Here is a 21,570-nt window from a genome sequence, read left to right as displayed (position 1 = left end):
AATTATGACATTCACAGTTAATAGCTGAGCTTTTAATCACACCAATGACATTTAGGACACTTATGAAAAATGAAATGCCCTCCTGAAGTCTGCAAAATTTTCTAATGACTTCTCTTGTTTATAGATTAGAGAGCTATATGTATATTGATATCCCTAAATCATATTTAAGTATATTATATTATATCTAAAATTATTGACCTAAAGAAATGTGAAATGCGGAAAGACATGTGAGACATGTTAAGTGAAAAGAACAGGTTGCTGAACCATATGTAGAATGCCCATTATTTAAAAAACAAACAATGTGTGTTTACCCATGCATGAAGGGATGCTAAAGTGGTCTTGCCTTGGAGATTTAGCTGAGTTCTTACAGTTGGGAAGAATAGATGTTGATTGTTAAATACCTCTGTTGAAGTGCTTGACCATCAGTTCTGTAAGATATGCAATGGGATGGCAAAAAAAAAACACCCTAAAATCCTTCTCAGGATTAGTTTACTTTCACATCAAGTCCAGTCTACATAATATACTCTTAGAAAGCTAAAAGTAGCCAGAATGTGACTATTTCGGGAGAGACTTGTAAGTGTACTGATGTCTGTGCCTTGTTGAGGAAGAGTGAGGTCTAGGCCTTCCGAAAGCCAGCTAAAGGGCCCTTTAAGAGAACCACTTAGAGAACCTGGCTGTGTCTTCTAAGATATTTATTATGCAAGGGCTGGCATGTAACTCCTGCCTGACATGGTCTATGGCAGCAGAGAAAGAGGTAGACCTGAATTCTACAGCTTGGTGGAAAATGGGTGTGTGCATACGTAGAGCCCCAAAAGGAAGCAGGAGGAATGGCTTCCCCAAAGTCACACCACCCAACAAGAACACCTGAAGGGGCAGGAGGCTCTATGGAAGGGTGGACCATTTGAAAACTGAAGAAAATAGTATGTTACCTACACTAAGGAAGCTATAGTCAGAGGATCTCTGAGTCCCCCACAATCTCTAGATATAAAACAAGCTTCAGAATGACCAACCTGAGAGCCTCAATACAGATGTCATCATATCACTCAGAGAAGGCTTTTCCTGGCCCTAGCTTCTCCCTTGCCTACCCTACTTTCGGAGAAACCGGAAGAGTGCTTCTGGATAAAGAGGAGGAAGAAAAGAAGAAGATGGGCAATATTGAAGGAGCCACTTTGCCCTCAGCTTCTGCCCCATTGCATGTTTCCCAACCAGTGGCAGGTCCAAGCAGGGAGAGAAGAGAAGCTTTAATGAAGAGAGACAGCCTTGATCTAGATTGGGATTAATAATGTCACATTGAAAGGATGCTTTTAGGAAGGTAAAATCAAGACTCTCACAAATGTCAAATGAACCTGTGTCCAAGATTACATTTAGCTTATAAATTAATGGGGAAAGTAGAAATATAGCCAGAGCAAGTTTTAAGAGTATGTATAATGCAGGCTTAAGTGTGAAACATGTCTGTCCAGGGCTTGTGCACACAATGAGGGTCAGAAAAGTGCCAAGGACAGTGACACAAACATTCAGAGGAAAGAAACAGTGCTTGGAGGCAGACCGATGTGGTCAGACCTGGAGCACAAGTCCCTATTAGGAATAAAGTATGAGCTCAATTTAAGCAGAGAGAGGACAAGAATTGGTTCATTGTCAGCAGGAACAGTTAAAATAGAGACTAGAAGATCATGCTTTCTGAGACATTTTACTGAATTGGGCTGAAGATTTTTGGGGTTATATGAGATACTATTAGAAATGCTAGTAAGAACTATGACACCTGCTTTGCTCAGCAGTTTAATGCTAGTCCTTGGCTAGAGAAGCTGACATTTAGTATGTGATTAATAAATATTTTTTTGTGTGAATGGTTGTTTACATTATTCTGAAGTGCAAAAGGCCATGAAGCTTTGGCTCAGCAAAATAAATAGAATGATATTTTAGAAATATTAGCAGAAAAGTGGTAGAAGCATTGGAGTAAGAAAGATCAGGTATTAAATACTAATTCTGAGAGGAGGGTGGTGTCAGCTTTGGAGTTGTAAAGGAAGCAGTGTGTTTGGGCCCTTTGTATTCCTGCACAGGGCCAAGGGAATGGAGAGAGGAGAAACTATTAAAGGGTGATTCCATATTTGTAGACGATAGCAAGGAAACTGTGTTGAGACCAATATTCCCATTAAATTTACCAGTGGTTGGATGGGGAAGACTTTTTTTTGTAAGCACACAAATAAAATTTATAGGATCATTGAAGGCAAACTTGGAGAGTTTTTGTAGGTTTTTTATTTCTTTTTGTGCCATTTTTATCGACTCCTTTCCTTTCAATTAACTAGAGCCTTCTGTCCTCTTACTTTTATCTCTATAATCTGGAAAAAAAAACTGTGTCTTAGTCTAGGTACCTCCAAAATGTAGAGCCAGAGACAAAGATTTCCATATTGGTTATTGATTTTAGACAGTGCCTGTAAAGAACAGTGGTAAGGGAGAGTGAAATAATGAAATAGGATCGAAGTCCCATTTGAAGATGTGTTACCACCTGATCTCTGCTAGGAACAACAGAGGCCTGTTCTTGTTGGGGACTTTTTGAGTTTGTGTAGTGTGAGTTTTTCTGCGTGAGGGACAGAAGAGGAAATTATTTATCCAGAAGTTCCTTTTCCCCATCAGTAAAGGCTTGTCCTGTAGTGTATGAACTCCTGCTTACTGAAGTGCATATCAGAATAGCTGAGAGGAATCCTGCAGGCAGTGGAAGTGATAGGTTCAAAGAAGTGTTCCAGGACAGAAAACGTGCATTATAATTACCATGTGACACAGCTGAGGTCGTCAGATTATGTAAACCTATAGCTGAGTGCCGAGTACCATAGCAACAATGGCCGGAGTGGAAAAAAGAGGCCAAGAGGATGTGAGTTGGCAAAAGACATGTCTGATCCAGTTCACGCCTTGAATGTGTGTCCCAATTCAACAGGTTATCCTAATTACGTCTAATTCATCATGTAGCCTTGAAAGTGATGACTGGTGACAATATCTAGAAAAACTTTCCTGTACAAAAATTAGGATAACCTGTGGCTACCAGACTCTGTTCTCCGGAGAGCATGGCCTCTCCTTTTCCTTTAATCAATGGACTCTGGTATGAGAATTGACTTAAACATAGGATATAAGTGAGAGGTCATGACTTTTTATTGTAGTAGCTGAGCTCAGCCTCCTACTGGTCAGCTCTTGTTTTTATCTGAATATACAAATACACTCTAGTCAGCTTCCTGTCTTTTTTTATCCTGAGAAGACTATGACACAGCACTGCCACCATGGTGCCTCTGTTTATGACTTATTAGACATGAGTTAATAGTCACTTCCAGAAATTGCCTTCCACTCATGTCTAACTCTGATGTTCATTCATTCAACTGACAATGTTGATGGAGTAAGGACTGTGTGCCAGTGACTGTTCTAGGCTCTGGGAGAGCAGTCAGGAACCGCAGAATAAAACCCCATCCTCATGGAACTGACAGTCTGGTGGGCTTCGTACTGCCCAGCAATCACTGCATAAGCCTAGAATATGTTAGAGTGACCAATTTGGTTGCAAAAGTCAACATTTTAAATGCTTTTTAATTATCAAATAGAGTGACTATGTAGTCATAGTTTAAAGATAATAAAGAAATACCACAAAATTGTAAGTTATATTTAGCTAACAACCAGATTTTTCATTTCCTTTAAACATTGGGTAGGATTATGGTATCCTATATACACAGATGTTGAAAAGCCTAAATCAAATCTACAGTACAATACATTGTAATCTATGTGGCATTATGTTGTTAAAAGCCAAAATTTTTTTTTTGTTTTAGGTGAGAGGGGAGATAGTGAGGCAGATTCCCACATGTGCTCTGACTGTGATTTATGTACCAGCCCCTATCTGGGACCAATGCTTGAGTACTGAGCTATTTTTAGTGCCTGAGGCTGATTTGCTACAGTGGAACTCTCCTCAGCACCAGAGACCACCCTTAGCCAATTGATCACTGGTTTTGGGAGAAGATGAGGGGGAGGGGAGAAGCAGATAGTCACTTCTCCTGTGTTCCCTGACTGGAACTTGAACCCAGGATGTCCATATGCAAGGCTTACACTTTATCCACTAAGCCACTGGCCAGGGCATAAAATATATTTTTAATTGGAGCACTGGGGTTGAACTATGCTAGCAGATTGTTAAAGAATGTACAAACCATAACTTCAGCATCTTGCTTGAAAGAACATGCTTGTTTGACCTCAAAATTTTAGGTTAGATAATTTGCATTATAATATATTAAGAGAGATTAATGTTTATGGACACCGTTATGCATTTAATGCTATCAAAAGTAATTTAAATATATGTCACACCAGAGCAATGGTGCTTAACCTGGAAAATGAACAGAATTAATTAAGAAACTTAAACAAACAAACACTAAACCAGAATATGGATTTCAACTCAGGAAGGAGGCTCTGATGTTCTGTAAATGTGAGGTAGGGTTGGTAAGTCAGTATTTGTTAACAGCTCCATGGGTGAATCTGATACAAAATTAGCATTCTTAAAATTGATTTTGGAGAGAGAGAGATAGGGAGAGGGAGAGAAACATCGATTTGTTGTTCCACTTATTCATGCATTCATTGGTTAATTCCTGTATGTGCCCTGACTGGGGATTGAACCCACAACCTTGGTATATTGGGACAATTTAACTAACAGAGCTACCTGGGCAGGGCCACAACTAACATTTATAAACAGTGTGAAAAATGTATAAAAAAGCTGATTTTGTTATGTGAAAAGGGAGAACTTGCTAACATCTATTATGCTGCTATTCCATAGCAGCATAAGTAGGAGATCAAATTCAAATAGAAAGAATTGATACTAATAGATATAAGTTGATATATATACTTGTATGGGTCAAAGTAAACTGTACTAAACAGTTCCTTTTTATTTCCATATATTACCAAGTCATGGGATACTGCTTATAATATATCAATGTAAGTCTAAGATTTTTCTCCTATTTTCTTATAAGCTACTTAGAATCCAAGCTCTGTAGTAAAAAATAATATAGTGGAGTGAGTTCAGACTACTTGTAACTCCCATCTCTACCACTGGCTGTGTATTCTCATTAATCTTTTATTCATGTATAAAAATGGGTATAGTTATGCTATCTATTCTGGGAGATTCTCTATTCCCCTTGTTTTCTTTTTCCATATGGAGAAGCTCTCCTGGAAAACCACTGGGAGGTGATCACCCACTGAATACTTGTGATGCTCTGCCCACATTCTCCTCTACTACCAAGACATTTGTGTCTTCACATAAGATGTTGACTGCTCACAGGTCACACCTGAGTCACATTACAAGAACACATGTAATTAGAGAGAATGGCCTTGAGCAAGTATCAAGTATGTCACTTCCCAGGGGCAGCCTGCATCAAATGACTAGTCAACATTAGGGTATAGTGGCCTGGGCCTCTTGCCTCAACACAAGACAACCGTGCAAGGCTGCCCTGCTCCAGAGCTCCCTGTGACATCTGAGGAGGCCTCTGTTGTAACTGCATGGCAGTTCAGTTTCTCCTGCTGCCCAGTCCTGCTTCCCTTGATCCTCCACAGGTGTTGATCCCTAAGAAACTCCCCAGTAAATCTCCTGCAGGTAAATCTCTGTCCCAGAGTCTCTTCCCAGGGGACCAGACATAGTAAGAGAGGCAACTTCTTTGGTTGTGAACATGCAAGAAGGAAGAAAGTCTTCACGCACCCCTTAGCCACCTGAGGGTTCTCCTTGTGGATCTTGTTGTCTTTAGAGAGTGTGCCCATGGGCTAGCTCATTTTCTTGTTACTGAAAGAGACCAACACTCCAGGAGACCATCATTGTTCCAGCCAGATTTAAAGTCAGATTCTTTAATCAGTTTGATATATACTGTAATCATGTTTTCTTGATCTCCATCTAACCTTTTCATCTATAATATCATTCTGAACTTAAGCACGGTAAAACATTTTATTGGGCTATGTAAAACACCATAGAACATCCACCTCATAGTGTTATCATGATGATTAAATGAAATGCATTTAAATTACTTAACACAGCACTTGGTGCTTAATAAATGCTTAAAAAATGTTAAATCCAATTCTTTCAAAGAACATGATTTAATGCTACACTTATTTTAAAATGTCCTCAATTTATTCAAATCCAGAACACTCTGAATAGCCTTTTAGAAGCATCATGCTGATGTGAAAAAGGAAGATCAAAAGGAATTTATGGATTAAACCTTGTTTTTCCATCAACAGACCCAAAACTAACCTATATTTACCATCTCAAATTCAGTTGTTTGCCTGTGATCTTCAAAGTTTGCAAAAAAAGTACTTCTTTTTCTTTCTCTGTGCTGATGAGCAATACACATGTTTATAAGCTTATCAAAACTAACAATTCTCTGAGTCTCTGAATCTCATTCATTCACTCAGTGAGCATTTATCAGTGACTTACTCTGAGCCAACCTTTGAGTTAGCAAAGCTCTCACTATTTAAATCTTCTAGGAAGAGAACTTCTGTGCTGCAGTCATTTCTTAATAGCATCATTGAAATTCTTTTTTTTCTAGAGGACTTTACAAAAGCAATGCACATTTTGACACAATTTTGAAACAATTATGAGCAAGATAGAGTAACGAGTTGCATTCATTTTTCAGGGAGCATCCTTTTGTGTGGAATTAGATAATAAGAATGATGCCAAGACTGAACTGTGAGGAGGGCTGCTTTTAAGAGTCATTCATGTGTAGAAAATGGTCATTACAACAGTATGAAGTGATTTGGGCTTTGGAAACATGCAGGCCTTAGGTGATATCAAACACTGTCTATATGATTGTTACTGGCCTTTCAGTCCTTAAAGATTATTGCATAAATTAAATAAAACAATACAAGTATATATTTAGTGCAGCAAATTTCTTGGAAAAGAGGGCTCCCTCATGACAGATGATGATAGTAGTAGCAGAAATACTAGTAATGGTAGCAATAATAATAGTTGTAAGCATATCTGCAAAATAAAATTCAATTGTGGCAGATCCCATTCAATAGCTGCTACCTTCCTTTTCCCTAACAGAACCCTTATTTTTTTTCACATTCAGTATTACTTTATATTAGTTTCAAGTATGCAGCATAATGGTTAGATATTTCTAAAATGTACGAAGTGATCTCCCCAATAAGTCTCCTACCACCTGGCCCCCATACATAGTTATTACAATGTAATTGACTCTATTCCCTATGCTGTACTTTACATCCCCTTCATTTGGACAGCTCTAGATTTCAAGGAAGTTAGCCTTTCCCATCCCACTAGCTCAAAATGATCAGTTATAATTGGTTTAAATAAGATAATAACTTCTCATTCCTCTTGACCTCTTTTGCATATGACTCTCAGGCTCTCTTGCATGGGATTAAGTTATGAAAGAAGGAGGTTTCCCAAGGAGCTTTTGGAAAATGTTTTTCATTCCTGATAAAAAGGAGAAAGGTACACACAAATATCTCTTGTTGTTGTAACTTTATCTCCTCCCTTCCTCCCTCCCTCCCCTCTCCCCTTCCTCCCTTTCCTTCCTTCCTTCCTTCCTTCCTTCCTTCCTTCCTTCCTTCCTTCCTTCCTTCCTTCCTTCCTTCCTTCCTTCCTTCCTTCCTTCCTTCCTTCTCTGGCTGTGTGATGCTCAGAATTATAGAAGCCATGGTGTGGCTTTGAGGTGAAAGCCAGAAGGAAGAAAAGTCAGCCTGCAGAGGGTGGTCAAGAGAAAAACAGAAAAAATAGAGCCTCTTGAGGATATGTGAGGTAACAGTCTTTAATTGCCTAAGCCAGTGCTGGTTGGATATTCTATTTGAAATCACAGTTGATATTCACAAAGTAGTCATCCGTATAGCACTTGTTGACATTCTTCATCATGTTTTGGCCCATCATGAGTGTGATATCTAGAGAAATTAGTTCAACATAATTCTTGTAGAAAGTTGTAATGACCTTTAAAGAATGGTCCTTTTTGTTAGGATAATAATGTCTGAATACTTCTGCCAGCTCAGTCTTTGGCTGGAAAAGCAACTCAGCTGTGCTCTGAAGTTTTCCGGAAGCACTCTACTTTCAGAGGATCACATGTGCTCTGTTGAGTAACTTTACCTCTGCAGGTTATGTCTGCCTGGATTGGAAGAGGGATCTGTGCAGGGCTGGTCCTGCTTTACCCTGGCATAGGAATGGAAGGTGCTAGATTTTATCATCTCCTTCCCTGCATCTGCTCTTTGTTTTAATATCCACTGAGACTGTCTGGGTGAGGGGCAGGTGTTCTTGCACTGTTGGGTTCATCTTACAGGAGATAGGCTAGAACACAAGGATTGCTGTCACTAGAGTTGACCTCCTAGTCCTTCCTTACCGGGCAGGCCAGGCAATGTTTATGCTATGCTGCCAACCCAGCTGTGAATGGGAGCTCTCCCTCCCCTAGCCCTTCCATTCTGTCATCTCCCTTCCTTCAGCTTAAATCCCTGGGGTTGCAGAGCTGGGGTCTAAGGTTCACAGAGCTTCTATGAGATAATGGTGAGTTTACAGAAGTTTCCTACTTATGAAGACTACAAGTCATAGAATTACTATCAACTAATTGGGGAAGTTGTTAGAAGCCTTGATGTGTTCACCACAATAAATGATGGCTCAGGCAGGGATATTACTGAGCTAGTAAAAGCTGTGCCCAACAAAAGCACATCAGCAATGTAAAAAATCAACAAATGATTTGGAAAAATTTGGTAGATTGCATGAACAATGTATTTTACTTAGAAAACAGTTGGCTTTTAGCTTAAAAGCAAATAGTATGTATTTAAAGTTAAGTCACATATTTATTTGTATGTCTGTTATATTTCCATCATGTTTGCATTTATTTAAAACATCACTTTGCTTTGCAATCAAATGCTTCTAATTAAAGAATTGATGAAAAGAAAGAAGAATTATTTCATCCAAGCCTTCAGTGCAGAGTTTACTCTTCAATGAAAGTTTAGTTCTGGCAACAGATAGAGAAAAGCCGTCTACTTCTGACATCGGTGAACTTCAGCATCTTCTGAAAATCTTCTTGGCCCTACTCTCCTTATTGTGACCTATGTCAAGTTTATTTGAACCTGTCTCTTGCATTATCCAAAGTGAATGGGAAGACACAGACCATATTTTTTTATTAAATGTGAAGTCCAGACATTGGTGCAAAGCCTCTATGACAGAGGAAGCCAGGAAAATGTTCCAGGTTTCACTCACCCTTAAACGAAAGATTTTCCATCACAAATGGATCTTCTTTGTAAGCAGCCCTTGCCTTGCTTGGATGCCCAGACTGACACAGCTCAGATTTCACTTGTTGGGAAAACATCGCAGGCGGATACCGTGATCTTGACTATCACTCCAGATACTCTCAAACAGTAATCTTTCTGACATTGTCTTTTTGAGACTTACTCAACTAAATACATTATGATTAGATTATATTGACTACCATTTATTTGAATTAAAGAGGAATACAGGAATGATAAAATAAATATAGTTAAATTTCTTTATGGCCATTCCTTAGATAGGTACTTTGGAATGTGGGTTTTCATTTTGTAGTCGATCACATCCTCATAATCCTTCATGGTTTCTAAGGGCACACTGGATAAGTGGACATTGCAGGAGGGGGTCTGCTGGCCGTTTACCTCTTATCAAATATTGAATTTCTGCTTTTATATGTTTATAAATTGGTGTTCCATAGATGAGTGAACAATATTTTAGTTAATACTCATATATATATATAGAGAGAGAGAATGTAGAATTTACATTCAGTAAAATGCATCTTTTTAAGTGTACAGTGTGTGGGTTTTTACAGATATATACAGCTATATAACCCCATCTCCTCGAATTATGTTAGAGTATATTTCCATTATTCTCAAAACTTCCCTTATAGTTCTTTGGAGTCAATCCCCACCACCCAGCTTCAGTTAACAGTTCACCTTTCAATCATTGCAGATGAGATTTATTTATTCTAGAATATCCTATAAATGAAATGAAATGAAACAGCATACACTTGTTTGTATCTGGCTTATTTCTTGACTTTTTTAGATTAATTCAAGTTGTTGCATGTATCAGTATCTTTTTTCATGGTTGAGTGATAGACTATTGTGTAGATATACCACAATGTGGTTATTCATTCATGGGCATTAATATTTCTAGTTTTTAGCTATTATAAATAAAGTTGTAATAAACACTTGTATAAAAGTCTAGATGTGGAGGTATTTCTTGGGTAACTATGTAGTAATGTAATGGCTGGGTTAGACAGTATTTATAGGTTTAATCTTATACAAAATGACTAAGCTGTTTTCTAACATGGTTATACCATTTAATATTCCCACCAGTTGCAGCTGCTCCAAATCTTCCCGAAGACTTGATATTTCAGGTTGTTTTAGTCATTCTAGTGGGTATGTAGAGCTATCTTAGTGTAGTTTTAATTTGTATTTCCCTAATGATATTGAGCATTTTTTAATGGGCTTAATGGCCATTGCTATATCAAACTATATGAAAGTTCTTTTCAAATGTTTTTGTCCATTTCTTTTTCATTATTTTCTTAATATGGATTTGGGCTTAAGTTTCTTGTAATCTATATGTATGATAAATACTTTCCCAGTTTGGGGTTGATTTTTCATGTTCTAAAAGGTCTCTCAAAGAGCAGAGGCATTTACCTTTAAAGAAATCTCTTTATCATTTTATTTTTCTTTTCTGGTTAATTTTTATTTCCTGAGAAATTTTTGTCTGCCCCAAGTTAGTAAGATTATTTTCATATGTTGTCTTCTATAGGTTTTACAAGATAGTTTTTATTTCAAGTTAATTCTTGGGAATGATGTCAGCTAAAGGTGAAGATACCTACTCCCACCCTGAAATAGATATCCAGTTCTCTAGCACCAACCTTCACCTTTTGAGTAGTGAGTTCTTTTTTTCCTGCTCCCTGACCACCAGGAGTGAGTTGTTTTTTTTTTGTTTTTTTTTTTCAAAAAATGAAATTAGTTCCAGTTACTGTTTTATTAACTTAAAATCATGTTTGTTTGATAACCAATTTATGGAAATAAGAAGAACATATATTTGCCTTTTTTTAATGTTGCCTTACACATTTTGAAAATAAATTGATTGCACTCTGGATGGTCAGGAGGCATGGGGACATACATAAATGTTTGTACCACTCAAAGGGTTAACCATGTTTGTGTGAGTCTATTTTTTGGTCTGTATTTTTTTCTTTTCACCTAGATATCTATTTTTTTCCCACCAATATCACACTCTCTTGATTTTTCTAGCTTTACATCATAATTACTGTAGCTAGTCTAAGTTCTTTTCATTTTCATATAAATTTTAGAACTGTCAGGCATGCCAATTTCTACAAAAAGTTTGCTGGGATGGTTATTGGGATGGTATTATACCTATAAGTAATTCTTTTATTTATTGCATATTTATAATTTTGGTCACTATTTCTTACTTTTTATAGATTCTAGTTTCCATCTGATATTATTTCCTTTGGCTAAAAGGTTTTCTTTGACTATGTTCTATATAGCCATTCTGCTGGTAGTAAATTTTCTTGGCTTCCATCTGTCTATCAAAGTTTTTATTTCACCTTTACTTGAAAGGGTATTTTTTACTACTGTAATTCCACTACATATCTTCAGTTCACCATGTAAAGCCAGTATCCACAGCCACCATCAGAGCCGCCTGGCCCATGCAGGTTCGCATTAGATTCAGACAGACGGTAATGAAACAACGGAGCCAATCACTGTTGGGCCATCATCTTTAATCCTAGCTTGTACCCAACAGGAAAGTAAAGACACATACTGGGCTCCAAAACCCACTCATTCAGTGCTCACAAAGCTACTGACTTATCCGAGTTTTCCTAGGATCAAGGTTTCTACCTCACCAGCCTTATTCACTTCTGTTATCCATCTTCTTCTCTGCACAAACTCTGTACAAACTGGCTTCTCCTTCAGCACTCCACCATCTTAGCTGCTTCTCCTCTCGTCCACATGGCCTTTCTCTGCTCTCCCCTCTAATGCTAATCTCAGGAACTGAAGAGAGCAAGCTCCTGGTCTGCCCCACTTTATAGTATATAAATCAAAACCTTTAATCCAGGCCCTGGCCGGTTGGCTCAGTGGTAGAGCATCGGCCTGGCATACAGGAGTCCTGGGTTTGATTCCCGGCCAGGGCACATAGGAGAAGTGCCCATTTGCTTCTCCACCCCCCCTCCTTCCTCTCTGTCTCTCTCTTCCCCTCCCACAGCCAAGGCTCCATTGGAGCAAAGATGGCCCGGGCGCTGGGGATGGCTCCTTGGCCTCTGCCCCAGGTGCTAGAGTGGCTTTGGTCGCTGCAGAGTGAGGCCCCGGAGGGGCAGAGCATCGCCCCCTGGTGGGCGTACCCGGTGGATCCCGGTTGGGCGCATGCGGGAGTCTGTCTGACTGTCTCTCCCCATTTCCACCTTCGGAAAAATACAAAAAAACCCAAAAAACAAAAAACAAACAAACAAACAAAAAAACCCTTTAATCCAATATACAAACAAGGAAGTCTCTGATACAAAGTCACTTATCTGAGGCATAATGGAATTCCTCATAAGAGTGCACCACCCTACATCAAAAAAGGTGGGAAAGGCTTAAACTTAAAACTAAGCCTTAGGCTATAAGGATCCTGCCTGCTTATAGCCTGTGCCCCCACATCCAATGCAAACTATAAGTGAGCAAACATATATATCATATTTACAACTTTTTGACCAACACACCATATTGTATGTTCACCCCAAAGTCCTTGCTGTGCAATATTGCAACATTCAGTTTGTCTGGTTTTATAGCCTCTTATGGCAAGAGGGCAAGTTGTGAACCAGCTACTTCATCATGGCTAGAAGCAAATATCTCTTAAATTTTAAGAGGCAGTTTTCCAGTTGACATTATTTGGAGACCACTCCCATGTATCTATTCTTAACTGCATACACATAAATACTAGATTGAATTATATAAACAAACAACATTATATAAAGAAAACATTATTTTCTTAAAGAGATAGTTTTAGCTGGAGACAGATCACTGTCACGTGTCCAGGCGTTCTTCTAGAAAGTAACTTGAATCTGTTTCACTTTTGTATCATTACATCCTGGTGCTGGTCCTACAACTTCATACTTGTGTGATCGGAAAAGACTCATGGAATATAAAACACTTCATGAAACAAAGAGACTTGGAAGTAAAAACCATTCAGAAATAGACACAAAAGTTGTGGGTATCTGTACAGAGGGTGGGGCTTGAATGCTGAAGACAGGTATTGTGAGTCTAGAAGTGTCTGGAATCCAGTGCAGAATTAGTTAAGTATTCTAGGAACCAAGTGTGGGGCTATCTTGAGAACAAAAGCCATTAATGAATTTGCTTCAGGGCTCTTTGTTCTATGTTTTAAGTAATCCTGTCAGTTGGAAACTCACTTGATGATATACTTGACCTTTAGTAAACCTCACTAATGTATTGAAGGAACTACTGGTAATGCATCTTGATGATAGATTAACATAGCATGATAATCCACTAGAGTAGAGCTTTAATACTATATTCCTCCAGAGGACTGTCTAGGGAGCAATAGATCCTAAAGATGATTCCATTTAATTAGTCTGGAAAGTGCAGTAGTACCAGGGAGTGTTTCATCTTTGAGGCATAAGACAATGTGGATGGAGATCCAGCCTAGCATGGAGGAGTTGATACCTATGGACCCTAGAAAGAAACTGTCCTGTTCTCTGTATTTTTTTTGCAACAGGAGAGGGCCTATTTGGGAGTTGCCTAATTTTGGATGTTCTCAGGAATCTATTTGAATGGGTTCTGTTGATGTAAAAAAGAAATCCAAATCTGTAGAGAATTTTTATGAGTTTATATGTACCCAACTGATGACATATGTTGAGGAGCAAGATCCCAAATGCTCCTAAGAATACCAGCTTTCCAGCTTCTTTTATGCTTTTAAAATTAAGGAGGGAATGTCCATGAAGATGGGAGGAAGCAAGGCCAGGAGTAGATTACAGGATAGTTTACGAGATTATGAGCTCCCTTGAAGGTCAGTGCCCCTTCAAGGAGTTTTACTCCTGATATTTCAAAGGTGTGCTATTGTAGGTGCAGCAGAAGAATGGACAGGGCTGGCCTACAACCTTTCACTGAAGGATTTATAGGTGGAGGCATGACTACTTCGTATAACCTGCCCAGTTAGGAATTTATTGTCAGATCACCCTGTGAGGTTACTTTCCATAAAAAGTACTTTACTTTCTCTTTTTTTATCCATGCTTCTGTTCTGAGGAACCAATCTTTGAGCATATAACAGGGGGGTTGTCAAGCAGTTTTTGGGTTTTTTTTAATTTTTAATTTTTTAAAATTTTTATGGAGCCTGGCCAGGCAACCACATAGAACAGATATGGTACCGAATGGTGGTTTTTCTACTTCTTAAGGGGTAGAAGTTGGAGAAATTAGGCTGACAAGATCATTTAAGAGTGCAGACTTGAGTGACAAACAGATTTCATTTTGTGCATTATTTTGGAAAATTCGGTAGCAGTTAACCTAAGGGGATGTTTTGAGAAAGGTTCTGAGGCAATAGCCTGGCTCTGCAGAAAAGTGTGATCAGTTCATGGTGACGGCTCTGAGTCTAGGAGGAGGTGAAGAAAGGGGAAGTGCTTTTTTTTTTTTTATTCCTTCAAGTAGAAACTAAGATTGCTATAAATTTTATTGTGAGAAAAAAGGGACAAAGGTGTGTGGGCACAGGAGTACAGTCATATTGTTGGACTATACTATCTGTGATTGAGAAGTAAGCTCTGAAAGTTAGCTATGAGCCTGGGTAGGAAGGGGGCACATATGTACATTGGTGAGAGAACATTAGAGAGAGTGTGGATGGCTTTATTGGCTAGAAAACATCAAAGTGAAGTTTTAGATGTTCTTGCAGGTGATTTGTGTATGTGTTTGTGTGCACAGGTAAGGCTGTGTTTAGTTATTTAGAAAAACAATTTTTAATTTATTAGATGTATAAATCCAGAAACTTTATATTTTGCTTTTCCTCAAGATTCTTGGTTCATCTTATTCTATTTGTAAGTCAAGTAAGTTTTGATGATTGTTGATTAGTTTAGTTTCATTTATGAACTTGGTCTTTGAACCCCTCAAATATTATAAATTTCATTTACTCTATTTCTTTTTCAACAACCCAAATTTACATCTAACAACCAAAACTTTCCCCAATACTTAAACAGTTCCAGAAAACTTAATAGATTATATCTGTTGAATCTGAAATTGTTTACCAAGGTTAAATATCTTTATACTCTTCTCCAAACAGAAGTCACAAGTCTAAGATCAATTACTCAATGAACACAAGACTAATCTGTTACCATAGTACCTTGGGATATAAGCAGACCAATATACAATTTTTTTTTTTTTAGATACGAGCTGCAACTTGGTTCGTATTTTTGTTGGAGATCTGAGCGAAATTCCGAGATATAAGTCGTGATTCGGGAAGCTGCCACTAGTTGGCGCACTGGCGCATGGGTCCAGTATCAGCAGCACACCAGCATCTTGTTCTTGCTCACATATTACCTGCAGAATCAAGTTGAATCTTGTGTGCTGTACTCATTCTTGCATCATTTTTGCTTTTTACTAACATTTTTTGTGTGCTATCATGGAGCTGAAGAAAGTGCGTGTAAAGGACAGTGGTGAGAAGAAGAAGAGAATGATGTTGATAGAAGTAAAGCAAGAAATAATAGAAAAACATGAGTGTGGTGTACAAGTGATTGAACTGGCAAGGCTGTACAACTGCAATAAATCTACAATTTGTACCATCCTTAAACAAAAGGATGCCATCAAAAGTGCAAATCCAGTGAAAGAAACTACAATTCTTTCCCAATTAAGGACAAATATCCATGAAGAAATGGAGAGTTTCTGCTGGTGTCGGTGAAAGAGAAAGAGCTGGCAAGAGATATAGTGATGGAGATTGTAATATGCAAAAAGGCACGTATTATTTACTGCGACTTGAAGAAGAAAAAACCATCAACCTCAAAAGAGACAGCAGAAGATACATTTAAGGCAAATTATGGCTGGTTTAAAATTTCAAGAAGAGATCTGGTATCCACTCAGTGGTGAGGCATAGTGAAGCTGCGAGTGCTGACGTTAAGGCAGCTGAGGAGTACATCACATGTTTTGTTGTGCTTATCACAAAGGAAGGCTACATCCCCCAACAAGTGTTCAACTGTGATGAAACAGGACTGTTTTGGAAAAAAATGCCCCGGAGGACTTTCATCACTGCAGAGGAGAAGAAGCTGCCAGGCGATAAACCCATGAAGGACCGTCTGACCCTTGCATTGTGTGCTAATGCTAGTGGTGACTATAAAGTAAAGCCGCTGCTAGTGTATCATTCTGAAAATCCTCAAACCTTTAAGACTCACAAGATTCTTAAAGAAAAACTACAGGTTATATGGCGCGCCAATGCTAGGGCATGGGTTATGTGGCAGGTTTTTATTAAATGGGTAAATCTTGTCTTTGGTCCTGCGGTGAGGAAATATCTTCAAGAAAATAAACTTCCAATGAAAGCATTACTAATCCTTGAAAATGCTCCAGCCCACCCACCTGGTCTTGAAGATGACATTCTTGATGAGTTCAAATTCATGAAAGTCCTATACCTCCCACCCAACACAACTGCAATCTTGCAACCTATGGATCAGCATGTCATTTCCAACTTTAAAAAGCTTTACACAAAGCACTTGTTCTGCTGCTGCTTTGAGATGACTGAGAATACAATTCTAACCCTTCAAGAGTTTTGGAAAGGGCCCTGGCCAGTTGGCTCAGTGGTAGAGCGTCGGCCTGGCGTGCAGAAGTCCCGGGTTCAATTCCCGGCCAGGGCACACAGGAGAAGCACCCATCTGCTTCTCCACCCCTCCCCCTCTCCTTCCTCTCTGTCTCTCTCTTCCCCTCCCTCAGTGAGGCTCCATTGGAGCAAGGATGGCCCGGGCGCTGGGGATGGCTCCTTGGCCTCTGCCCCAGGCGCTGGAGGGGCTCTGGTCGCAACAGAGCGATGCCCCGGAAGGGCAGAGCATTGCCCCCTGGTGGGCAGAGCATCGCCCCCTGGTGGGCGTGCCAGGTGGATCCCGGTTGGGCGCATGCGGGAGTCTGTCTATCTCTCCCTGTTTGCAGCTTCAGAAAAATACAAAAAAAAAAAAAAAGAGTTTTGGAAAGATCACTACAACATCGTAATATGTTTATGCATTATTGACTTGGCATGGCAAGAGGTTACAAGGAGAACCTTGAACTTGGCATGGAAAAAGTTATGGCCTGATGTTGTTGCAGACAGGGACTTCAAAGGATTCAAACCAGAGACCAAGACTGAGGTAGAAGCATTGGAGGAGATTGTGTCCCTCGGAAAGTCGATGGGTCTGGAGGTAGATGAGGGTGACATAAACGAGCTCATCGAGGAACATGAGGAGGAACTTTGAGGAGTTGAAGGAGCTACAGATGATGCAACATATGGAGCTTCTGCAAGAGATTAGTACTGAGGAGGAGGTAGATTTGGAGGAAGTGATTTCTGCAAGTGAAATTAAAGACATATTGGCAATGTGGGAGAAGCTTTCAAGTTTCATTGAAAAGAAACACCCAGAAAAAGTTTCAACTGGTCGTGCTTCAGCACTTTTTAATGACAATTGTTTGTCACATTTCCATAACATTTTAAAAGGCAAGCAAAAGCAAACCTCTTTGGATAGATTTTTATTCAAAAGTTCTGCAAGTGAAAGTGCCGAAAGTGCAGCCAAAAAGGCAAAAACAGATGATTATTAAATGAAAAATACGTAATGTTAAGCTTAGGTTAAGTTTAAGGTTAAGAAAGTGCATTTTTTTTTACAATTAAGCTTTTGTGGTTTCATTTTAAGTAAAGAAAGTGCGGTTTTAGTTTTATTTAAAGTAAAGAAAATGCAGTTTTAGTTTACATTTAGTGTTAAGAAAGTGCAGTTTTAGTTTACATTTAGTGTTAAGAAAGTGCAGTTTTAGTTTACGTGTCTACAGTGCCTGCATCTCTTCCTCCCTCCCTCCCGCTTCACCATCACCTCCGTTAGCCGCACTCGTCTGTCTTCAAGGTAAGAATACAGTACTAAATAACACTTTTTAAAATTTCATATATTTTTTTATGTATTGGTAAAGTATACATATGTGTTTCTTAATTAAAAATATGTCTTTTTCATAATTTAGGATGGTTTGGGGATGTTTCACCATCCTGGAATGGTGGGCTGGAATGGATTAAATCTATATCAGTTATTTTAAATGGGAGAAATTTGTTTGATATACATGTTGACTGACTTACGAGCTCGGTTACAGAATGAATCAAACTCGTATCTCAAGGTACCACCATATATCCTTTCAAGTGTCAAATTATGTTAAACATATAATTTAAATATAAAATATAGACTTCCAATGTCAAGGTCTTACCTTCTCATTCAATAATGTCCTTGGTTTAAAAGCAAGTAAATACAGGATCAAAACAAAAATTTCTTCATAGAACCCTGTAGAAGGCAGATATTAAATTTATAGGGATATCAAGGTATAAAGCAGAGGAGACAGTTATACCAGTATTCCCAAGGGGGATGAGTAACTCTAGGTGACAATGAAACAGTTTTCAAATCTAACTTTTGTGCCAAATTTAGGCAATAACTATTAAAATTAGGGAAGTTTCTGGCTCCTAGAACTCTCTACTTTTTTTAAAAAACAGGTAAAATTCATATCACAAAGAATTAACCATATTAAAGTATACAAATCAGTGGCATTTAGCCTGTTTGTGATGTTATGTAATCTTTATCCCTACCTCTTACCCAAACATTTCATCACTCAGAAAGGCAACCCTTTATCCATTCAGCTGTCACTCATCAGCTACTCAGCCCTCCCCTGGGAGTCACCATTCTGCTTTCTGTCTCTGAGGGTTTACCAATTCTGGATATTTCTTATGAATTAAATTATATAACATATGGCTTTTTTTGTGTGTCTGCCTTCATTCAATTGGTATGTTTTTTAAAAGTTTCATCCATATTGTAATATGTCTCAATACTTTATTTCTTTTTATGGCTGTCTAATATTCCATTCTACAGGTAACATATTTTGTTTGTCCATTCATCATCTGATAGACATTTGGATTATTTTCACTTTTTGGCTATTGTGAATAGTGCTGCTCTGAATATTTATGTAGAAGTTTTTGTTGAAATACCTGTTTTCAACTTCTCATTTTTGGGAAGCTAAGTAACTTACCCACATTGAACAGCTAATACTGAAATTAGGATATGAATCAGGACTTCACAGTCTGAAACCCATGTTTTTTTTCCAGGAGAGAACTCTATTTCCCAAGGGCAAAAGAGACAGGGAGTTAATCTACTTTTTTTGCAAGAGGAGGTGAAAGCTGCCTATTTCCTTGCATGAAAGAATCAGATGGAATTTGATTATTCCTCACATTCTATGGTCAATGATTAGAAAGGGATTGAAAAGGCTGAGAGAGTAAAAAGGATCTGATTGATTACAAATTATCTCTATATTTTCAGATGGGAACAGTTTCTTCTACTCCCTTTCAACTTACCTGAGGGGGCTTCTGCCTTATAAACATTATTGGCTAACATGACAGTTTTAGCTTAGAAATTTTCTGGAGAAAACAAACTTTGAGGACAAACAAGAGCGCGTGCTCCATTGGTATCCTTTTTTGTAAATGATTCCCTCCTGCGGTTTGAAACTGTTGTCACTGGGTTGACAAGATTCCTGTCTTCAAAAGTGTAAGGAAGAGAGACTCAGGATATTTATTATTGATAATAATCAAAATAACAACAATAGTTCTGGAGGCTTCTGGCCATCACCACACAGAGAAAACCAGGGTGAGCTTTTGAAATATTTATCAGATAAACTTACTTCCTGGCTTAACATTCCAATTAGAATAAACTTCAAACTCTTCTCTATGCCTTATAAAACCTCTCTAGGATTGCAACCTGTCTATTGCTCCAAACTTTTCCAGGAATATCAACTCCAAGGGGCCAGGAACATCTATGTCTTTGTCATTAGTTTTTCTTCATCACTTGGAATTATGGCTAACAACTGGTTGGTACTCAGAAAAGGGGTGTCAATAACTTATTAAAAACCGAAATTCAGCAGAGTAAATTTGAAGATCTAGTTGGCTTTATTAAACAATGCGTGAATTGGGCAGCGCCCCATCCAGCAACTAGACGAGTGTTCCAAGGCTGTACTAATGGGGAGGGTTTTGTTACAAGAAGAATAAGGCAAGGGAGCTATTAACAAAAAGAAAGATTATTTTTAGACCAACCCATCTTCTTTTGTGGGGAAGGGGACCACAAGGGTTTTCATCATGCAAGTTGCCTCTGCTTTCTATTGGGAGATGGAGGGTTTTTATGTGACAGATTACCTTAGTGGTCTTTGACCAGGAGATTCTAGACTGGTTCTAGAAAAGGTTGATACAGCAGTTGAATCAGGTATTCAATCTAAGTCTGGGATCATGGGCTTTAGCATAAGGCCCATTGTGATCCTGTGGTTTTCTCTTTGACAGTCTGAATAAATGTCTTCTTATTTTACTGTCTTTATCCAACCACCATAATAAACCTCCCTGGTCTCTTCCTTCAGTGTGTTGATCACATCAGACTCCTTACTGAATCACAGAGCCTTGGCATTTGTAATCCCCTCCAGCTGGAGTTTTCTCTTCCAGATCTTTGCCTGCAGAAAAAACTTCTTCCTATTCCTTAGAGCAGGGATCCCCAAACTACAGCCTGCGGGCCACATGCGGCCCCCTGAGGCCATTTATCCGGCCCCCACCGCACTTCCTGAAGGGGTACCTCTTTCATTGGTGGTCAGTGAGAGGAGCACATTGACCATCTCATTAGCCAAAAGCAGGCCCATAGTTCCCATTGAAATACTGGTCAGTTTGTTGATTTAAATTTACTTGTTCTTTATTTTAAATATTGTATTTGTTCCCATTTTGTTTTTTTACTTTAAAATAAGATATGTGCAGTGTGCGTTAGGGATTTGTTCATAGTTTTTTTTTATTGTCCGGCCCTCCAACGGTCTGGGGGCAGTGAACTGGCCCCCTGTGTAAAAAGTTTGGGGACCCCTGCTCTAGGGTCTTCATGAGACTTGCAATCAGGGGAGAAGTGGGCAGCAGCTCACCTGGGCTAACCCCCAGAACCTGTCTCCAAGGGCCCCTTTTCTCTGACTTCTTGGTGAGCCAGAGCAGCCCTGAGTAGGCTCATTTTTTTTTTCTATAACATTTTTGAAGAATCAAAGTAGTTTCTCTTCTTTTGTTTATTTTATCCTAGGCTCTTCCTGGCTTCAGTATCCCCAGTATACTTTTTATGGGAGCGTTAAGTGAGAGGTAGGGAGGTAGAGAGTCAGACTCCTACAGCTACCCCCACAGGGATCCACCCAGCAAGCCCCCTAAGGGGCGATGCTCTGCCAGTCTGGGGCTGTTGCTCTGTTGTTTGGCAACAAAGCTATTTTGTTGCCTGAGGTGCGTCCATAGAGCCATCATCAGAGCCCGAGTCCAACTTTGCTTGAACCAATCGAGCCATGGCTGCAGGAAAGGAAGAGAGAGAGAGAAAGAGAGAGAGAGAGAGAGAAAAAAGG

The sequence above is a fragment of the Saccopteryx bilineata genome, chromosome 1, assembly GCF_036850765.1.
Source record: "Saccopteryx bilineata isolate mSacBil1 chromosome 1, mSacBil1_pri_phased_curated, whole genome shotgun sequence".
NCBI lineage: Eukaryota > Metazoa > Chordata > Mammalia > Chiroptera > Emballonuridae > Saccopteryx > Saccopteryx bilineata.
This window is presented reverse-complemented; position numbering follows the sequence as displayed.